Source organism: Bemisia tabaci, chromosome 1 (genome assembly GCF_918797505.1).
Source record: "Bemisia tabaci chromosome 1, PGI_BMITA_v3".
Taxonomy (NCBI): Eukaryota; Metazoa; Arthropoda; class Insecta; order Hemiptera; family Aleyrodidae; genus Bemisia; species Bemisia tabaci.
Genome location: NC_092793.1, coordinates 33870789 through 33890656, shown reverse-complemented (window position 1 = coordinate 33890656; position 19868 = coordinate 33870789). Strand labels below are relative to the sequence as shown.

At 42.8% G+C, this 19868-nt stretch overlaps 1 protein-coding gene and 1 long non-coding RNA gene across 6 annotated transcripts in view; one reads left to right on the top strand and one right to left on the bottom strand.

The window, feature by feature from the left end:
* The window catches only part of LOC109029726 (myocyte-specific enhancer factor 2), a 428152-nt gene that overhangs the window by 158650 nt on the left and 249634 nt on the right, over nucleotides 1-19868 (top strand). The window lies entirely within an intron of this gene.
* Nucleotides 477-19868, bottom strand: part of LOC140224544 (uncharacterized) — a 192120-nt gene continuing 172728 nt past the window's right edge. The window contains exon 2 of the long non-coding RNA XR_011899821.1: nucleotides 477-1132. This is a non-coding gene — a long non-coding RNA (uncharacterized lncRNA). The remainder of the gene's footprint in view (nucleotides 1133-19868) is intronic.

Genomic DNA, 19868 nt, shown 5'->3' with positions numbered 1-19868 from the left:
TTTGCTCTAAATTTAATCAAATCATCCCCCCCTTTCCCCCGAGAAATAAATACGCTCAGAGGGGGCGATTCTGAAAGAGGAACAAAAACAATCCCAGGACAACGGGGAATGAATCGAGCCGCTAAGGGAGAAAAAACAACCCCCCCCCCCCCTATCTACTGGATGATATTTCCCATCCTTCCTCCCTCTACCTGCGCCACTGCGCCAGTTATTAGTCTCTAAGATCTTACGTGAACGAGCATGAATGTGACGCGTGCCACGCAGCTGGTTGCTCGCGCGTAGTTGGTGGTTCTGTTTTTCCTAGAAGATGTACATTTCATTTCATTGCTCTTAGCGACCGAGGAACCCCGAATAATACTGCAAGACCGATCTTGGTCGGAAACGCAGCGAAAATGAAACAGAGGATTTTGGCTCTGTGAAGTGTAGCATCCGAAATTGATTGCAATCACCACTTTTTTATTTTAATTTTTCTGTTCTTCTTTTTTTTTTTTTTTTCTTTTTTTTTTTGGTGTTTTTTAGCAGAGGCGGACTGGCCCCCTGGGAATTAAAGAAGCTCCCTGTGGGCCGGTTGACAGGAAAAAAAGAACGGAAAAGAGAAAAGAGAAAGAAAAAAAGAGGAGAGGGAATAAAACTAGAGGGTACTGGGTGATGAAAAGGGCTCTTTAGTACATTTCATATTAGAAGAGACACCATAGAGAATGAGTGGGCCGCACAAAATTCTAAGAGGGCCGCGACGGCTCTAACTTAGAGTACCTGTATAGGGAGAGTAGCGACAGATCGGTTCATGGAGGGCTTAGGGCCCAAAAGTGCAGCCACCCTTCTGAGCAACTTCTAACACACAAAATTTCACTGCCAGCCTACAGATTTCAATTCTAACCAAGATGGCTAAGAATGTACATAAATGAGCGTTCTTTCGCAAAAATAAGTAAATTTATGCAAAAAGTAAACCAAATACATGCTTTCTAAACGACGGTTCGTAACAATTGTATTTGTAAATCGCTCTGGACATTCGAAATTCATAGGTTGGCTGCCCTTTTGGGCCCTAACTTTATTCGCGGAGGCATCGGTGAAGGCCTGATGGACTTTCGGAGTTTCAGATCTGTCGCTACTCTCCCTATACAGGTACTCTACTCTAACTCAGATCGGCCCTTCGCAAGTTATAGAGACGATGAACATGTTTGGTCGCGAAAATTAATAGAGGACCAGTCACCGACGGCGGCGCGCGGCGGCCCAAATCATAATTCTTCACGTCTGACCGGTCCACCAAAAATGTACGTGACGCTAAACATTTTGGACCACATCGTTTATGAATAGGCTGAAAGCACAAAAGAAATAAGTGACAGAAATCGGCTAGAGTTCTCATTTTTGAGTCTTAGCTCACTTTTAGTAGCGCTTCAAGGCATGACAATTAGTTTGTTGATTAAAATACGTTTTGTGCCCCCTTTCTTGAAAACCACGCAGTAAATCAGCTTTTGGTTTTCAAGGACCATTTTTATATCTGATTAATAAGGTCACAGGGGCCTTCCGGCATTTGTAAGCTTATAGTTAGGCCGAATGCTCGTGTCGGTCGTAATCTCCGCGATTCTCGAATTTTCGACATTTGTTTGCTCAACTTGACAAGCTTGTATAAAATTGGAGTTTTTACTTTTAGAGATTCTATTTACCGGACTATACGATTCAGGATATTAAGATGGCATCACAAGCACAAGGGTGTTTTTGTCACTCCGAGAGTCAATAGCAAGGTCGAAAACACGATTTCTGAAAACTTTTTAGCGTTTATTGCCCATTTTATACATGGCTTGGCAAGCACGCAAAAATTGAGATTCACTTTCCAAAGACTCTTGGCAATAAATTTTACTGGAAAAGAACGGCACCGAAAATATTTTCCTTTTAGCACGTCCAAGAATCTGGCAAAATTCAGTTTTCATCGCTGAAAAATTCCGTTTCGCTGAGGCGAGTACTTTTCGCGATCGCAGACTGAATTAACTTTGTCGATAGGTTACTTTATCTTTGAGCAGATGAAGTAACAGTGACGGAACGACGTACAGCAGTGGCGAAGCTTAAATCGTCGACAGTTAATATTTTCTCATTTGAAGCTATGGTAAAGGTTCAATTATTAAGGTCTACTGAAATAAGTTTCAATGACCGATCACTCGATCTATCGCAAAGCACGCCCAACCTCTGATCGACGGGAAGCTCAAGCTCTAGCGGGACTGGATGGAAGAGAATGGGTTCCTTTCCGTTAATCTATGGAACGCCGTTTGTACGAAAACCTATTTTCAGGGGGAGAAGTGATTTCTCTTGGGGAAGAGCAATTTTCGTCGGGAGAGAAACACTTTTTCAGAGATGGAGAAACTTTTTTGGGCGTGGAGAAACTTTTTTAGGGGTGGATACACTTTTTCTATGGGTGGAGAAGGAATTTCAGCGAGGCGTGGAAATTCTCTGCTCCACTCTTCCGATGAAGATATTTCCGTCCCTGATCGTGAATATATCGAACTAGGGGGCTACGCCCCCTGGCCGCTACGCGGCCCAACCCCCTGAAGGCGCTCCGCGCCATCAATGGGCCGCTTCGCGGCTCTATTTTTACCCTCCTATCAGTGTTAGTTTTATTTTTCCCCTAAAAAATTACGATAAGATTTATACTTTAATTTTAAACTTTACTTAAAATTACTTTAAAATTAAAAGGACGCGTTTTGGAATGACTGATTAATGGAATATTGCAGTAAAACAATGAACAATGATAGTCGGGTATTAATTAAGATTTCATGAGTCGGGGATCGATCCCACATTGAGTTCATAGTGGACGCTCTCGACGTCTTAGACGACTACACCGCCCTACATGAAGATCACGGCGCGAATCTTGTGGAGATAAGTGTAGAGCTGATGAGCAGGCTACACAGCTACTGCGTAACCTCCTTGACCACTGCGCATCCTCCCGCGCATAGCGGTAGCAGCACCGGAGCATTCTGTAAACTCACTCACTTTTATAACATGATTTTAAAAAAACCTGGGTCCTTTTTCCAAAATCTGATTAGAGCGGGCTCATCTAGGGCCTATTACCTGTCGATTCACGCAAAAATCATGGAAATCGGCCAGGTAGAACGCTCAAACGAACTATGACAAAAAGTATAAATTTACATCGTTTAAATGGGAGAATTCGCAACTTTACCCCGTAATGTAAAAAAACCTGGGTCATATTTTGAAAATCTGAAAAGAGTTGGTTTATCTAGACACCATTGCCCGTCGATAGCCGCAAAAATCATGAAAATCGGCCCGGTAGAACGCTGGAACTAAGCGTTACCAGTTTCGCAAAATTAGGAGGTCTTGGAGCTTATAATATAGATATCTGGAGGAGAAATGAAAAAAATACAAACTCCTTCCCTCCGCCGTGCATTCGATAATACGATATCGCGACTACTCGGTGCGGAGAAGGATCTTGCTGCTCGCCACAACTGCTTTCGATGTATCGATTGAGCGCGGTGGAGAAACTTTTCTACATGTGGATCCACTTATTCGCGACGAGGAGCCGATTCGGAAGCCTCTATGTCTGCGATGACTGCTGACCAGGCATTTGAGGCGCCTCATGAGGTTATGCTGTACAGCATCGACTCGTAGCTTCAGCATTAATGCCGTATGCCCAGGTAAAGGCCGTGCGGGCATGCGGCGCCGCGCCTTATGCGCGCAACCTGCCGGCGCCGGCTTCGGGCATTGAAGCCCGATGCTGGAGTGCCGACCGAGCCAGCATTAAGCGCTGATGCTGAGGTTTGATGCTGGCTCAGGGACCAACATGGGCTTCAACTTCTGAGGCCGGACCCTCGGCTTGCGGCCCGATACGGCCTCAATTTTCGGACCCGCCACCCAGCTTAATTACCGACGGGGCTGTCCCAGAAGACCGCGACCCTCGGACTTGGCGATGAATTCGCGGAACACCCCTTTGTCTTGGCGGCGGCCCACGCCTCGCGGAGAAGTTCTAAGAAGTGGACGCCGAGGAAGGGTTGAAAACACAGTCCGGTGCAATTAGCCGACCGGCAGCCGAGCCCGGGGCGCTGGCGTCCGACGTGTCTGCTAATTGAAGCCGCCTCAATTTTGATGCTGGACTCAGCATCAAAACCGATGCAGCATCAGAAAATCAGCCGGGTGTCGGCCTCACCAGGTTAAGCCGCCTCAACGGCAAATGCGCTCCCCTGACGCACTGTTAGACGCGGCATGAAGGTCCGCGCTTGCCTCCGCCTTGCGCGCCGATGCGGCTCCGTTTATGATGCTCCCTCAAACCTCAACTCTAAATCCCTGCTGCTGACCTCTTTCTTAGATTCCTCACAACAGGAAAATCGTCCAAAAAACACCTAAAAAGGTAGTTTTCCAAAGAAAATCGATTTTTCGAGAAAATCGTGGGTGATCGGAAAAATCCAAGATCATATTCGAGTTTAGCGAGTCAAAATACATAAGAATCGATGTATCGTACGTCGCGGACACGTTTAAAATATATTTTTGATCCCCTTTGAGTCCGGGAAAGCGTATACACAAATTTAGGCTCGGAAAAATCGACTTTACCGGAAAATTGGGGGGTGATGGAAAAAAACCGAGGTCATATTCGAATTCAGCGGCTTAAATTACATAAGAATGACTGCACCACGGGTCCAGAAAAAATTATACAAATAAATTGCATGCATGACAAATACAGGGTGTTTCAGACCACTCGTACCAGGCCTTTTTCTCGGTTGGTATAGGTCGTACGAAGTCGGAGATCGCGGGGTTGAATAGGGAATTGACCCCAAGGAATCCGAATTTCGTGGTCCCGAAACCCCCCCACTCCCCCTTGGGGGGTTAAGGGGGGGTCACGACGCTAAAAGTCACGGTTCCCGACCGAATTGCGGATAGATCGCATCAGAATTGAAAAGCACGGAAAATTTCACGTGGAATTGACCCCTAAAAATTCTAAACCGGACCATCCAAGGCCCAAATTTGATCCCCTAAAGAGGGGGACAGTACCCCCTCCATAATTTCTCTTTGGTCTCAAAATTGACGTAAATTCTCCAGAAAAAGACGGTTTCCCATGTAATCGACCCCGAAGAGCTCAGGGAACATGAAATTTAGAGTCCTTGGGGTCGATTACATGGGAAACCGTCTTTTTCTGGAGAATCGACGTCAATTTTGCGACCAAAGAGGAATCCTGAGAAATTTTTGGTGGGGGCGAGGCCCCCTTCCTCAGGGGTTACTTTCTGCCGTTCAGGGGGGTCAATTAGAACTCTTAGGAGTCACTTAAGATGTAAATGTGTGCTGCTCCTCAATTTGGATGCAATCAATTTGCGATTTGGAAAGGAGCCCCGATTTTTAAAATTGGGCCCCCCCGTTTAACTCCAAAGGGGAGCTAGAGGAGCTTCGGGACCATGAAATTTGGATTTCTCGAGGTCGATTACCTGGGAAACCGTCTTTTTCTGGAGAATTTACGTCAATTTTGAGACCAAAGAGAAATTATGGAGGGGAGTACTGTCCCCCTCTTTAGGGGATCAAATTTGGGCCTTGGATGGTCCGATTTAGAATTTTTAGGGGTCAATTCCACTTGAAATTTTCCGTGCCTTTCAATTCTGATGCGATCTATCCGCAATTCGGTCGGGAACCGTGACTATTAGCATCGTGACCCCCCCTTTACCCCCCAAGGGGGGGGGGTGGAGGGGTTTCGGGACCACGAAATTCGGATTCCTTGGGGTCAATTCCCTATTCAACCCTGCGATCTCCGACTTCGTACGACCTATACCAACCGAGAAAAAGGCCTGGTACGGGTGGTCTGAAACACCCTGTATACTTCAAATTTGCTCATTTTCCCGGGGAAAAGTCGCTTTTCCGGAAAACTGAGAGGTGACAGGGAAAAATGAAGGTCATTTTCGGACTCAGCGGCTCAAAATACATCGGATTTGCCATTTCTCGTACTGGAGAAAAATTTTACCTACATTCTGCAGGGGGTAATAGTCGCTAAAACACCAAAAATGCCCGATAAGGGCCATTTTTCCGGGTAAAATCGACTTTTCCGGAAAACTGGAGGGTGATGGGATAAAACGGAGGTCATATTCGGATTCAGCGCCTCAAAATACATAAGGATCACCCTATCTCGTCCGGGAGACATTTTTGTCATTTTTTTTTGTTGCACACTGTTATCAACAATATCAGAGTGAAATCCTTCTTTTTCAAGGAAGGCAAGAACCCATTGCCCAAATACTTCTGAAATTTTTACCAAATAAACTATGAAAACGATCCCACAAAAAATCAAGAAAAAGTACACCATAGTGTTTATTTCAGTAGAGAATAAATTAAGAACGAAAGTTTGCATCGCTGAATCCTAGGTATACACTGTCGGACTCAGTATTCGTAATAACTTAATTTTTTCTTTCAGAAAACCATATTGACCACATGATTCACACTCCTGAATATGAATGGAAGTCAAAAACAACATTATTGAAAAAGCACTTGGCAACGCCGAGGATGAATCGATGTACCGATAGATAAACACGTGCGTGGGTGCCATCTTGCCCCCACTCAAAAATGATAAAAATGTGTCGCCCGCGCGATTGGTTAAAGAGAACGACAGACCCGCGCCGCAAAGCGATGCGCCCGCTTTACATCGACTCTCCCCCGCCAGTGATGTCTCTCGCCTGCGAGAGATCAACGGAAGGGAACCCATAGAAGAGTAATGTGAAGGATCATATTATCACGATCGGGGGGGGGGGGGGGGGGCACGCGCAAGACCGACATTACGAGTCTATGACATCGTGCGTCCCTAGCCCAGGGCTAGAGGCAAGGTAGATCAACGGGGTAAAAGTTGAGTCAAGTAAGAGGGTTGCTGCGCGACGACGCGACTCGTCGCACATGGGAACAACCCACATCATTTTGAGAAAAATATCATGTAGGACTTAAACTCGCAAAAAACTGAAAAAGGTATGGACTATTTCAGCAGGGTGTCTACAGGTCTGGAAATCCTGGTAGGAAGGGTGTCTAGTTTACTTTATTCCGGAAATAGCACTAACGTTTCAAGGGCGATCCGAAAATACTATAAAAGTAAGGAAATTCCACAAGAAGGCCCAAAACATTTCTGCATATGCCACGCGTGTGTATTATGACAGCCTCGAAAGTTCGCAATCCCTCGCGCATGAATGGGTGTGTTGCAAACTTTTGCTAGAGCCAAATTTATAGTTTTTTCTTACAGCAAATGTCTCAAAAAGCTCGATGAGTGCATTCGCAAAGTCTAAGATGCACTCCTAACTTCGAAATCTGCGTAAGGTTGCGTTTTTTGAGCTTCCCGCTTTCAAAACGATACTACGGTACAACTGAACATTTCGTTAGAGAAGTCGTTCCATCCAACCCTTCCGCACTGGGAAGCTATATTTTTATTCTTTGCCTATTAATTTCAATGACCGGCACGCTGTTGAATGAAGGTAAATAATGACGTCCATATAAAGGTGAAACTAGTGACCATAGAGTACATACATAGAGTCGTTATGTGAGTGGGAGAGCTGGGACCCTTTTTTAAGCATTTTCCAGGTCCCGAATTCCGATACTCCCGTGTCACGCCAGGCCACATTTTCGATACATAATTGATTGTTTGCAATATACGGGGACCCGGCCATCCAATGTAAACAAAAAGGATAGGAATCACCACGCATTCTACATAGCCATTTTGGATCGAAAATGTATCGAAAAAGTGACCAAAGATCGGCGCACACCGGGCTCGGAACTCGGCGTCCAGGACATGATCCCAGCTCTCCCAATCACATTACGACTCTGTACTCTATGCTAGTAACCAAATCTTATGACGCCAGCTATTCCATCCGTAACGATAACACTATAATGAAAATTTCTGAATTTAACTAATAGAAGAGAAATTAGCAACTTAAAAGCTAATTTTTGCCTCTATATCCGATCGATTCGTCTTGAATCCTGTTGGATCCGATGTGACCGATGGTGCAACACCCATCGAAGATCCGTCGCCGTGAAAAGACGGAGCGATCGATCCAACGGAAAAGAGCGGGAAATAAATGTAAACCAGATGTAAACATGACACACATGAAGGTAAGTGATAATACCGAATGGTTGCTCAAGGCTAATAATATTTCAATTTTTTTAAACTATTCGTTGTCTTTTTTGTCGTCTGTTCCTAAAGCACAATATATGGTGGTGTTGAATGTCGATGAGGAGGAGGAGAACACCGAGTTTGCTGCTGTGCCTCTCCTCCATTTCAAATAACGCAGTTACTGCTGCATGAACAGTAACTGAAGAGAGAAAGAGTTTCATTTGTCTCTTTATTTGAATTATAATTCGGAAGAAGAAAGAAAATTACTTACTTGCATTTTTATCCATGGTCCATTCAATCTATTTACTTCCTCTTGCGGTTGAAACGGGATAATGTTATACGATAACGGGAAAATTCAAAAATATTTGAAATTCCGATGAAGGATGAGTTATGAGCATAATCAATAGCATCGGATTCGAGCAAACCCCCAGTGATTAGCCCTGGATAGACGATCAAATTCCGAACCAATTCCGATCAAAGTAGACATGCTGATGACTGATGGTCACCATCTACCATCAAATTTTGACGGGCCGCAGTATTTTGTTCAAAGTAAGATCAGAATGGAGTGCCACCATTCATCATTTCCTGCCTTAGGAAACTTTTCTGCCAAGTTTTCATTTTGAAATTAAGCAAATTAATGAGTTTAAGACTGATGACTCCCGATAGAGTACCTCTATTGAGAGAGTATGGCCACTGGGTCCCATGGAGAGGCTTAGGACCCAAAAATGGCGGTGCTTTGTTTTGGTTTTTGTGGATGGGAGGGGGGTCATTGCCAACTTTTGACGGTTATCACCAACCGCACTTGCTGCCAACCTTACTACATCTAAGATAATTTTTCTCAAAAATTGCACACGATTAGCCTTAAAAATATGTAAAGATGTCGCAATGGTGCATTTGAGTAAATTTCTCGTTACGATAAGCAAAGAAAACTACATTTTGAGTCATTTTGCATTACATTAATTTATGGCGTCCGCCATTTTTGGGTCCTAAGGGCTCCATTTAGCCTAAGATGGCTGAGCCAATCAGAGGTGGTAACTTCAGTGGCCATACTCTCTCAATATAGGTACTCTACTCTAACTCCCGACACTTTGATGGTGTAATTGCTTCAGGAATTTGATCGTCTATCGAGGCCTTTCTGCGGGGTCCAGTCTGGATCCCAACGATGCCCCGGTGAGCCCACCATCTGTTTGGTGAGTCCCGATAACGCGGATCGGGTTCACGAGAAAATACGGATTCACCGGATCGGATTCTCGCGCTCTACCCGATCCGACGGGAAAATTCGCTTTTGGTGTTAGTTAATTTAAACTTCCGGCTCACTAAATAACAACCGAAGTCTGTACGTAAATTAAATCGGCCTCTATAATAGAGTGGTCTCCATCGTATATTTTACGGTGAAATACAAAACTGTGCTGGATTTTTTGCCACACATTTACAAGTATTCAGTGGGCTGATTATTGAATTGGAGTGACAGAGCGATCGACAAAGAGCATAAAGGGAAAATTGGTATCTGTTTATTTAGCGAGCTGTGGCTGAATGACAAATAATCAAATGGGTATCTGTTTATTTAGCCACGTGGCGAACTGCAACAAAAATTGTTGCAAATAGCCACAAACTCTAGGTCATCTATGGCTAAATGAAACAAGTAAAATTAGTGTGGCAAAATGCAACAAAAATTGTTACAGTTAGCGACAGTCATTGGAATGACCTACCAAATGCAGCGAAAAAAATTGTTATGTATATCCTCCCATTTTTATTTTACTGCAGTGTAAGTGATTTGATTAAAGATCCAGTCGGGCCTCTAACCTTCCATACTCTCTGCTATTCAGGGTTATCCAAAAGTCACCTACCACCCCTGTAACTTTTTTTTGTAATTGAGATAGAAGTTTGACACTTTGGCAATGTTCCTTGGTTTAAGGTAGCAACTTTTTGGTCCTCCCAAAATGTAGGGGGGCGGGGGCTAACTTTTTTTTTGCTCAAATGGCAACCTCCCTTTTGTGATACTTCATCGGAAAGATAATAAAAAAGAAAATTTTTGGCGCAAACTGCAGGTCAAAATGTTGATTTTTGACAAAATGGCGGCCGGTCAAAGTTCAAAAAGGCGGAAATTTGGCATCTGCGTTTTTTATCTGCGGATTGGTCTTAAACTCAGAATGCTAGGGGTTTTCTGGACGAGAAAAACGATTCTGGCATTCGTGTTCCAGAAATACCGGTTTTTTTCAAAATGGCGGCGGTAAGAATGGCGGCTTAGAGAGGGAAGTGAATATTTAGGCTGCTTATCGTCGGATTTGTATGAGACTTGGTATCCGGGAGTATTTCGGCGCGAGAAGAACGAATCTTTCATTGGATTTTTGAAATTTTTAAAAACTTTAAAATGGCGGCAAAAATGCGAATGGCGATGGTGTATGCGGATTTTCCGTTATTCTTCCGCCACCATTTTGACGATATTCTGTGTTTCAAGAATCTAATGAAAGATTAATTCTTTTCGAACCAAAAACCACAAGCGTATTGACTTTTGTGCAAAACCATTGGTAAACAGGCGTGATATGAATTTTCCGTCATTTTATCGCTGCCATTTTACAGTTTTCAAAAATCCAATGAAAGATTCGATCTTCTCGTGCCGAAATACCCCCGGTTTCCAAGGCTCACACAAATCCGACGATAAGCAGCCTAAATATTCACTTCCCGCTCTAAGCCACCATTTTTACCGCCGCCATTTTGAAAAAAAAACGACATTTCTGGAAAACTAATGCCAGAATCGTTTTTCTCGTCCCAAAAAACCCTAGCATTCTGAGTTTCAGACCAATCCGCAGATAAAAAACGCAGATGCCAAATTTCCGCCATTTTGAACTTTGACCGGCCGCCATTTTGTCAAAAATCAACATTTTGACCTGCGGTTTGCGCCAAAAATTTTCTTTTCTATTACCTTTCCGATGAAGTATCACAAAAGGGAGGTTGCCATTTGAGCAAAAAAAAAGTTAGCCCCCGCCCCCCTTGGGGGGGGGGGGGCCAAAATTTTGGGATGACTCAAAAGTTGCTACTTTAAACCGAGGAACAATCCGAAAGTTTCAAACTTCTATCTTAATTAGGAAAAAAGTTACAGGGGTGGTAGGTGACTTTTAGATAACCCTTCATAGTAGAGAGTATGGAAGGAGTATTAATATATTCTTACGAATATGAGGTAAGAAATTGCTGTAGATCCGTCGGAGGGACTGTAGGCTTCCCCCAAATGGCCGGGGGGGGGGGGGGTGAGCTGTCGAAAATTTTTGAACATCCTCAATACCTCGACTGAGATGTCATACCATAGGTAATTTTGGTCGTGGAATTCGAATTTCATATTGAAGCAGTCATCCAGACTAAGGAAAGGGCCCCAAAATCCAATTTAGCGCTGAAAATGAGCTTTATGGTTGAAAAATGGCTGTAGGTGGCTTCATATGCCGTAAGAAAAAGATACCTTTAAGTTTTGTAGGTAGGGAATTTCAAATACGAGAATAGAAATTGTTCTTCGCTCATCGAGGAGATGTAAACGGGGGAGGAGGGAAGTCCTCGGGCTTTCTGTTTTCTCCTAAGAAGCTTAAAATCCTCTTCGAGAGGCTTTAAAATTCTGAGTATGTAATTAGAATCAATGTTAAAACAAACATAGACAAGGAATACTTAGCCGCCGGGATAAGTTTTAGAAAACACGGAAAAAACGGGTTAAGGGTCGGGACCTGCGCGCGGCGCAGGGCCCGCCCTACACCTGGGGTAGGTAAAATTGCTTCACCTAAACATTGGAGGGGCAGGCCCATGCTGAAGTCAGGGTCCATCCCTACCTGCTTCAAGGCCCAGTCCTACCTGAGGCAGGGCCGAGCCGTAACCAGGTAGGGCTGGACCTTGAGGCAGGTAGGGCTAGGCCCTGAAGCAGCTAGGGCTGGACCCTGCACTGCGGGAAAGGTCGGGCCCTCTAAAAGAGAATTCGAGGATGTTCCTCTACTTGCCCGAGCATATTAAGCTCGCTCTATGCTCTGTTCTATGATGTCCTCCTAGCCACAAAACCCAGTCAATGGCAGCGTTCGCACGTAGCTCCTAGAGGTCTCTTGCCTGTAATCTGTAGGGACGTGAGCTACCTCTCACTGCCCTACCTCTAGTTAGGGCCCCACCCTAAGCTCATTTTTTTCGTGAAAAATAAAGGAAATCACTAAGGAGACAGCGCGGGTTGGCAGCCCCCTTCCCCCTCTAGACTTGAAACTTTCAATGGTTTTCGCTTTTTCATAATTTTTATCCTCCTTTAGACTTAAAACTCTCAATGGTTTTTGCCTTTTTTATTATTTTTATCGGTTAAGAATTTCTTTTGACGTGTCATTTTGCACTTCTTTCTTTACTGCAGGCGGATTCATAAGCTTACACCTCAAGTGGGGATTTTTCTTGGTTAAAGGATGAGAGACTCGTCGATCTCATCCCAATTTTTATTGGACTCGGTCCTTTGAAAACTTCCGCTCCGGTGGAATTGCACGCTCTTTTAGGTGCTGATGTCATTGGATCTTTCATAAATAAAGGTAAACTGAAGTGGTGGACAAGCTTTTTGAATGGAAGCAATGACATCTTGGAAGCTCTCGCGAAGCTGGGCAGCGGTTATGAATTCATTTCGACGTGTCCATCCACGCTCCTTTTTTTGCCACAAACCTCCAATGGCTAATGCTTTGCTATTGAAACCTATAAAAAACTTTACAAACCGTCCCAATTTTTAGGGAACAGGGCATTTTCGATTTTGTGAAATGTTTTGAAAATTGTTTTGTGAAACCCGGTGCCCAGCTTCGTGAGAGCCTCCAAGATGTCATTGCTTGCATTCATAAAGGTTGTCCACCACTTCAGTTTACCTTCATTTATGAAAGAGCCAATGATATCAGCACCTAATAGAGCGAGTAATTCCGGAAGAGCGGAAGCTTTCAGGACTGAGTCCCTTAAAAATTGAGATGAGGTCGACTAACTTCTCATCCCTTAACCAAGAAAACGGCCCAGAAAACCTACTGGCGGATATGTCACACAGTGTCTATATTATACAGCTACAAGCAAAATCTTGGAAGCACTATTTCTGACAAACTGCCGGACCGATAAGGATGATCTTTACATGTATGTCATCTGTAGTAGATGTAGATGTGCAAAAAATTATGAAACTCCGAACTTTTAATGTTGTAGAGCTTTTAAAGCTCATGTCACTTAAGTCAAATGTTAATAGCGTGAGAGATATGTCGTTTCCGCTGGAAACGTCAAGGTTTGGGATTCTACCTGAGTGACTCGAATAAACAATAAAACAATGGAAAAGCTCGTGAAGGGCTCCTCATTCGAAGAGTTGAGGAACGGTGCATCGCTCAGGGTTCAAGGTTCAAGGTCCAAGGTATAAGGTTTTCACTCAATTTTTCCTCATTCTTCCGGCTTCGATTTGTGGCATTGGTCAATTTACTTGATTGCTGAATTTCTATTAATATTTACAGCAGATAAACAGCAGATACAAAGTGAGACGGCAGGCGCTGCGTCGCGTCGGGACGGACCAAATATTATTAACTCTTAACGATCGAAATCCTTTTTTTTTTTTTTTTTTTTTTTTTTTTTTTTTTTTTTTTTTTTTTTTTTTTTTTTTTTTTTTTTTTTTTAAATTAAGTATTTAAAAATAGCAAAATCAATGGAAATTTCTCCAGTAAGTGGACTGTAAAATTGTGTACATCCAGCTATTCCTCATCATTTACAAATCTGAGTGTTACGTCAAAAATTTTGAAATCGATGCAGCTCGAACACAAAATGGTGTATTAAAATGGAAGAACATTTTTGCCTATGGATATGCGTATAGGGCCCGCGAAGCGGGCCTGAGGGCGCGAGGCACCCTCTCGGGGGTTGGGCCGCGTAGCGGTCAGGGGGCAGGGCCCCCTAGTACATACATATAAAGCTATTCATGGCCGTTGTACCACTGGGGGGGGGGGGGGGATGGCGGGGCTCATTTTGGCCGCCATAATGGAATTGGGTCTCTCCCCCCCCCCCCCCCGACAAGTTGGAGTATTAAATTTGCAATTCAGATTCTGCGACTAAAATTACATATAAAACGACACTTTAGTCGGCCTTTTAAAAATACTTAAAATTTGTTGACCCCCAGCGCACATCTTGAATGGAGGGTGCCGGATTGATTTTTGAACTTGACACCATAGAAAATCTGATTTTACGTGCCAAGACGAAATGATCGAGATCACAGTTTTTTCGTAATACTGCAGACGATTGCGCATCTGCAACTGCACTAAAATTGAAAATCCTGCCCTTTTTCCGAGCTGTGCTCTCAGCGTTTTCTTGATTTTTTAAAAATTGGTGAGGGGGGGGGGGGGGTCAGGCCAGCGTTACTTAATTCAAAGAGCATTCATTGTAGGGCTGCGTTACGAGTGCGTTATAAGAAGGGGGGGGGGGTAAGAAATCGGAAAAAGTTCTTTATATAATACTTGAACTGCCCCTAAGAGAAATTTACGTTTTGCGTGCGGTGATTTCTCTCCAATTGTTTCTGGCTTGCGGATTTTCCGGAGTTTTCCGGTTTTTCCGAGACCACGGTGCGGAGCGTTCTGCAGAAACCGGGGTTTACAGCTCTTAAAAGGGACTCAATCGGGCAGGGGGAGTGGCGTCGGGGCCATGAATGAATGACGTGAGCAGGGTCTCTCCACCGTCTGCCCACTTATCCCTCTCATTACTTTCGACCTTGTTATTTCATTCACCTGTATCGACCCCGCTTCACCCCACCACCTTGCCCGACCAGCGCTCTGACGTAATACAGCTCCATACTTTTTTCCAACCCCCCCCCCCCCTCCTTTACCCGCACCATCGTGCGGTCGGTCCTCTTTTCGCGAAGCTTTCGCCGCCTTTCTCTCGAACAATCCGTGTAATTTAAGTTCTGCACCGATTTTAGAGCAGGCTCGCCGGCGATTTCAGCGCAGTCACAGTCAGGGAGAGTATGAAACAATCAGGAGGCAGACGCGGACCAGAAAATGTTTTGAAAAAGTCGGGGGAAAATTACGTTTAAGAAAGTAATTCATTTTATCATCTCAGCTTATCTCTTAGCTGGATCGGGAGATTTTTAATTTATCATCACTTATTCAGGTTGTTTGTCGTCAGTAAAATCCGGAAAACCGGGAGTTATCAGGAAATTCCGAGTGCGTCAAGCATTTTCAACTGCATGTAGTTTAGTACTCGCGGAACTGAAACATTTGACTGAAACCCTGTTTTGTCTCAAAAGTCAGGGGAAATTTTGGAAAGTTAGGGAGCTGCCAATGGCTGCAAATAGACAAGGTGCGAATTTAAGCGACGCGACCTACCTATCGCCGGTGGAACTGCAGAAGTATAGTGTGTTTCTCGATTTTTGACAGTATTGAGTTACCTGCATAAACGCGTTGTTGAAGATGTTTTCTATCTGCCATCTTGAGATTATAATCGAGAGAAATCGGGAAGTCATCTCAAACCGTAGAACTTTTTTCGCGTATCTCGGACCTGATTGCAGAAATGCATATCGACGCGGCGTAAGTCCGCAACCACGTATCTCGATTTTTGGCTGTTTTGAGTTAGCTGCGGAAATGAGTTGCAGTGGACGCCCTTTTCCTGCTATCAAAATATTTAAGTCGAAAAAAATCCCGAAGTCATCTGAAAACGGAGGACTCAAAACACGTATCTCGGCGTTAATTCCACTAACACGCATCTCGTGCCGCCGCCCAGCATTGCATACAACGCGTAACGCGCGCTCTCTCGGGAAGAATCGTGAACAGTTTAGGAGGGTGATTTCCCTGAATTTCTTACGGGGAACAATGTTGAATCATGAAGAAAATCCAGTCATGCTTCCATGAAATGTATGATTTCAATTCCTTTACAACGAATGAAATATCAGCGAAGATTCTGAAACACCATAATCTAGAAGTTCCCTTCTCGCACTCATACCTCATTTATTATAGAAGCTCAGCAGTTTGCATGATGAGAACCATCGAATTTAAGTAATTTTTGTTGCTTTCTTCATAGTGCTTTATCTTTTTTGAGCTCGCCCACTCGGAAGAGCTCTTTGCGATCGATTTCTTTTAGCATTACCAGTGTCCGTGGCGACAAATGGATGGTTCTCGTTGCCGTCGGAGGAACGGCCAATAAATCCAATTGATTTCAAGGTCAAAAAGTTGAATTTTGTCTTTTTTCGCGGGTTACAGTTTTCCTTGGTCGAACATTACCGTTCCTTCATTCAACTGAGGATTAATTGTTCCTCATTTGCTACACGAGAGAGCAGCACTTTCCGGTGGTCGAGCATATCATAGCATGTTGCTATGGTTTTATAGCAAGTCACCTAACTGTATGTTATCATCCTCTTATCTTTTCGATGCAGTTTTTGTGTGCAGTTGTACTTGTAATTTTTATTATTTCTTAAAGTAAAAAACATGGTGACCTCGACGTGATTTAATAAATTGATCAATTAATTTTAAGTTACTAAGACTAAGATTGAGATTAGCGCATAATTAATGGATAGTCCTTGAGATTGCCGTTATTGGTACCATAAGAGGTTAATTAACCTCAAACAATTGCATGCTTGAGAGTTCGTTTGAGCCTCGCATTGGGATCCCTTCAGAGTTTGTTTAAACCTCATATTAAGAATGCTTGAGAGTTCGTTTGAGCCTCGCATTAAGAATGCTTGAGAGTTCGTTTGAGCCGAGCCTCGCATTGAGTTCCTTTAGAGTTCGTTTTAACCTTAAAATACAGATGCATGAAGTGCTCTTTCGAGCTCCGTGCAATTTACAGGGTGTCCCAAAAGTCCCTTCCACCCCCTCTAAAATTTTACCTAATTAATATTTTGAAACGAAACTTTGGGGATGTTCATCGATCAATGTAAGCTACTTTTGGGGCCCCCCAAAATTTTCGGGCCCCCCAAAATTTTCGGGCCCCCCCGTGGGGGCTTTTTTTCTAATGGCAACCCCTATCTTGTGATACCTCATTCGAAAGAGCATAAAAAACTAAGAATTTTGGCGCAAACCGTAGATCAATATCTTAATTTTTGACCGAGTTATGATAGGTCAAAGGTCAAATTTGACCTATTTTCAAAAAATCATAACTCCGGTTCAAATTATCGTAATGAAAAAAATGAAACGGGAAAATTTACCACATTTTAGGCACTTTTAAGGAAAAATCACATAAATTACTTCAAACTAATTTTAAGGGGGGTTTCGGACCCCCAAATACGTCAATTCAAAGGTCATTCAATTTTCCCGCGAAATAAGCCAAATTCCCCAGATTTGCCTCCACATTAGTTTCGTAAGGTCAAAATCAGTTCAACATTACGTTGGCAAGTCCCCAAATTTCGGGAAAAGCTAAAAAAAAAACGAAATTAAATGTGATTAAATTTGACCGTTTAAATTTTTTTTTTTAACTTTACCCGAAATTTGGGGACTTGCCAACGTAATTTTGAACTGATTTTGACCTTACTAAACTAATGTGGAGGCAAATCTGGGGGAAATTGGCTTATTTCGCGGGAAAATTGAATGACCTTTGAATTGACGTATTTGGGGGTCCGAAACCCCCCTTAAAATTAGTTTGAAGTAATTTCTGTGATTTTTCCTTAAAAGTGCCTAAAATGTGGTAAATTTTCCCGTTTCATTTTTTTCATTACGATAATTTGAACCGGAGTTATGATTTTTTGAAAATAGGTCAAATTTGACCTTTGACCTATCATAACTCGGTCAAAATATAAGATATTGATCTGCGGTTTGCGCCAAAATTCTTAGTTTTTTATGCTTTTTTGAATACGGTATCACAAGATAGGGGTTGCCATTAGAAAAAAAAAAAAGTTGGGGTCCGCAGCCCCTCCCCACGGGGGGGCCCGAAAATTTTGGGGGGGCCCCAAAAGTAGCTTACATTGATCGATGAACATCCCCAAAGTTTCGTTTCAAAATATTAATTAGGTAAAATTTTAGAGGGGGTGGAAGGGACTTTTGGGACACCCTGTATAGTGCGCGAGGTGCTCCATTGAGCCACCGCATACCTACAAAGGCGTGATGTGCTCCATTGAGCCACTCGCATACAAAGGCTTGAAGTGGTCTTTCGAGCTGCACGCTATAATTCAAGTGAATTCCTTTTCAGCTCTTAATGTATACCATAAGCATTGTGTAAGAATTGGCAAAAACGGTCTTCCGAACCGTGCCCAATAACAGTTTCTTTGAACTGTGCCGATAACAATCAAAACAATTCAGAATTTCAGACTGCCAACTTAACAAAGTATAACCTTAATTCAAGTTGGCGACTTGATTGAAAAGAAAAAAAAAATTTAAAATTAAAATTAAACCATATGGTTTCATTACATTGTTGCCGAGTTAAGAAAAAGCCTATCAACGATGAAAGCCAGAAACAAAAATGCGATGGCAAAAACAGCCATTGCAACATTTGCCTCAAAATCACATTCATAAAAGATAATTCCATTTCTCTCTCTTTATATTTCTCTTTATTTATTGTAATGTGAAAAATTTGTCTTATGAAAATACATCATAACATTTTGCATCGGCATGTAACCTCTGATAATTGGGTAAAGATTCAAATAATACACTTACAATTTCAGAAAAAATCATTAAAATATGTTAATAGTCTCACAAAGGCGAGCTCTCCAACACAGTCGTGTTGGAACCAGCAGCTTGTTTGTAAGTAATTTAGGTGTTTTGCGAAGAGACGGTAGGTAATTCTTCTTTTATCTGACGCCATTGAATTATGGAGTAACATATTTTAATAATATGGATGGAAATTGTCCATATTTTTCCTCGAAAAAGTTATCAATGGGAAGAAAAGCCATAAAATTATGCAATCACACCAAGCAGTCTCCTCGGTTGAGAAAAAAGTAAGAAGACCCACAAATCGATCCAAAAACTGGTAGGTAAACCCAATACCTATAATGGTTCCTTTTCTCACAAAGTACCAGGTACCTATGTGAAATGGCAGAATACATTTTTTGGCCTCTATCTAAAGATTCGCTACCAATTAAAGTTTGTTGAAAGGAACGTCAGGCTACTTTTAAAGTGAGAGGTGAGAGTTACGTAAAGTGGTTGTCCAAACTCAGACACCAGTCATGCCTCCTCCAGTAAAAAAAAAAAACGCTTTCCAGCCACAGTGGAAACGAAAGGTATAGATTTCGACTAATCGTTTCTACGAAAACAAATGCGCCTAATGAGGCGGGCAGGACAGGTCGGCGAATCGTCCCCCTTGAACTTGAGATTTTCCGGATGAGGGTTGGTTTTAGAGGGTAGGTGAATATAGGTTGTTTTGAAGGCCACGACGAGACGAGTTTTTTGACGTATCACCGACTAAGATCGGACGAGTTTGAAAAATCATCCCCCTTTGGACTTGAGATTTTCCGGACAAGGGGTGGGCCGATTTTCACGAAAAAGGAAACTTGATGTAGACCTCATAGCAGTGAAGAACCAGGCTTAGTTTCGTTTTGATCGTATCGATAGTTCCGAAAAAAAACGGTCGCAAAGTTTCGTTAGATCCCAGTTTGTGTGTATGTATATATATGTGTGTGTGTGTGTGACGTAAACCTAGATGCTGATCGTCGTTAACTAAAACGATATATATATATATATATATATATATATATATATATACACTAAGCGCTGATAAATCAAATAAAACTGTAGTAATGGATAAGATTGTTTATAATAACAAAATGTTACAACTATTATCTGATACCAAAATTTATAGGAAAATAGGAAAATGTCTAACTTTTGCACTGCAAAACAAAAACAATGCGTTGGTAAAAAAGTGGTTCGAGGAAAAACTGATAGGCAAAGCCACG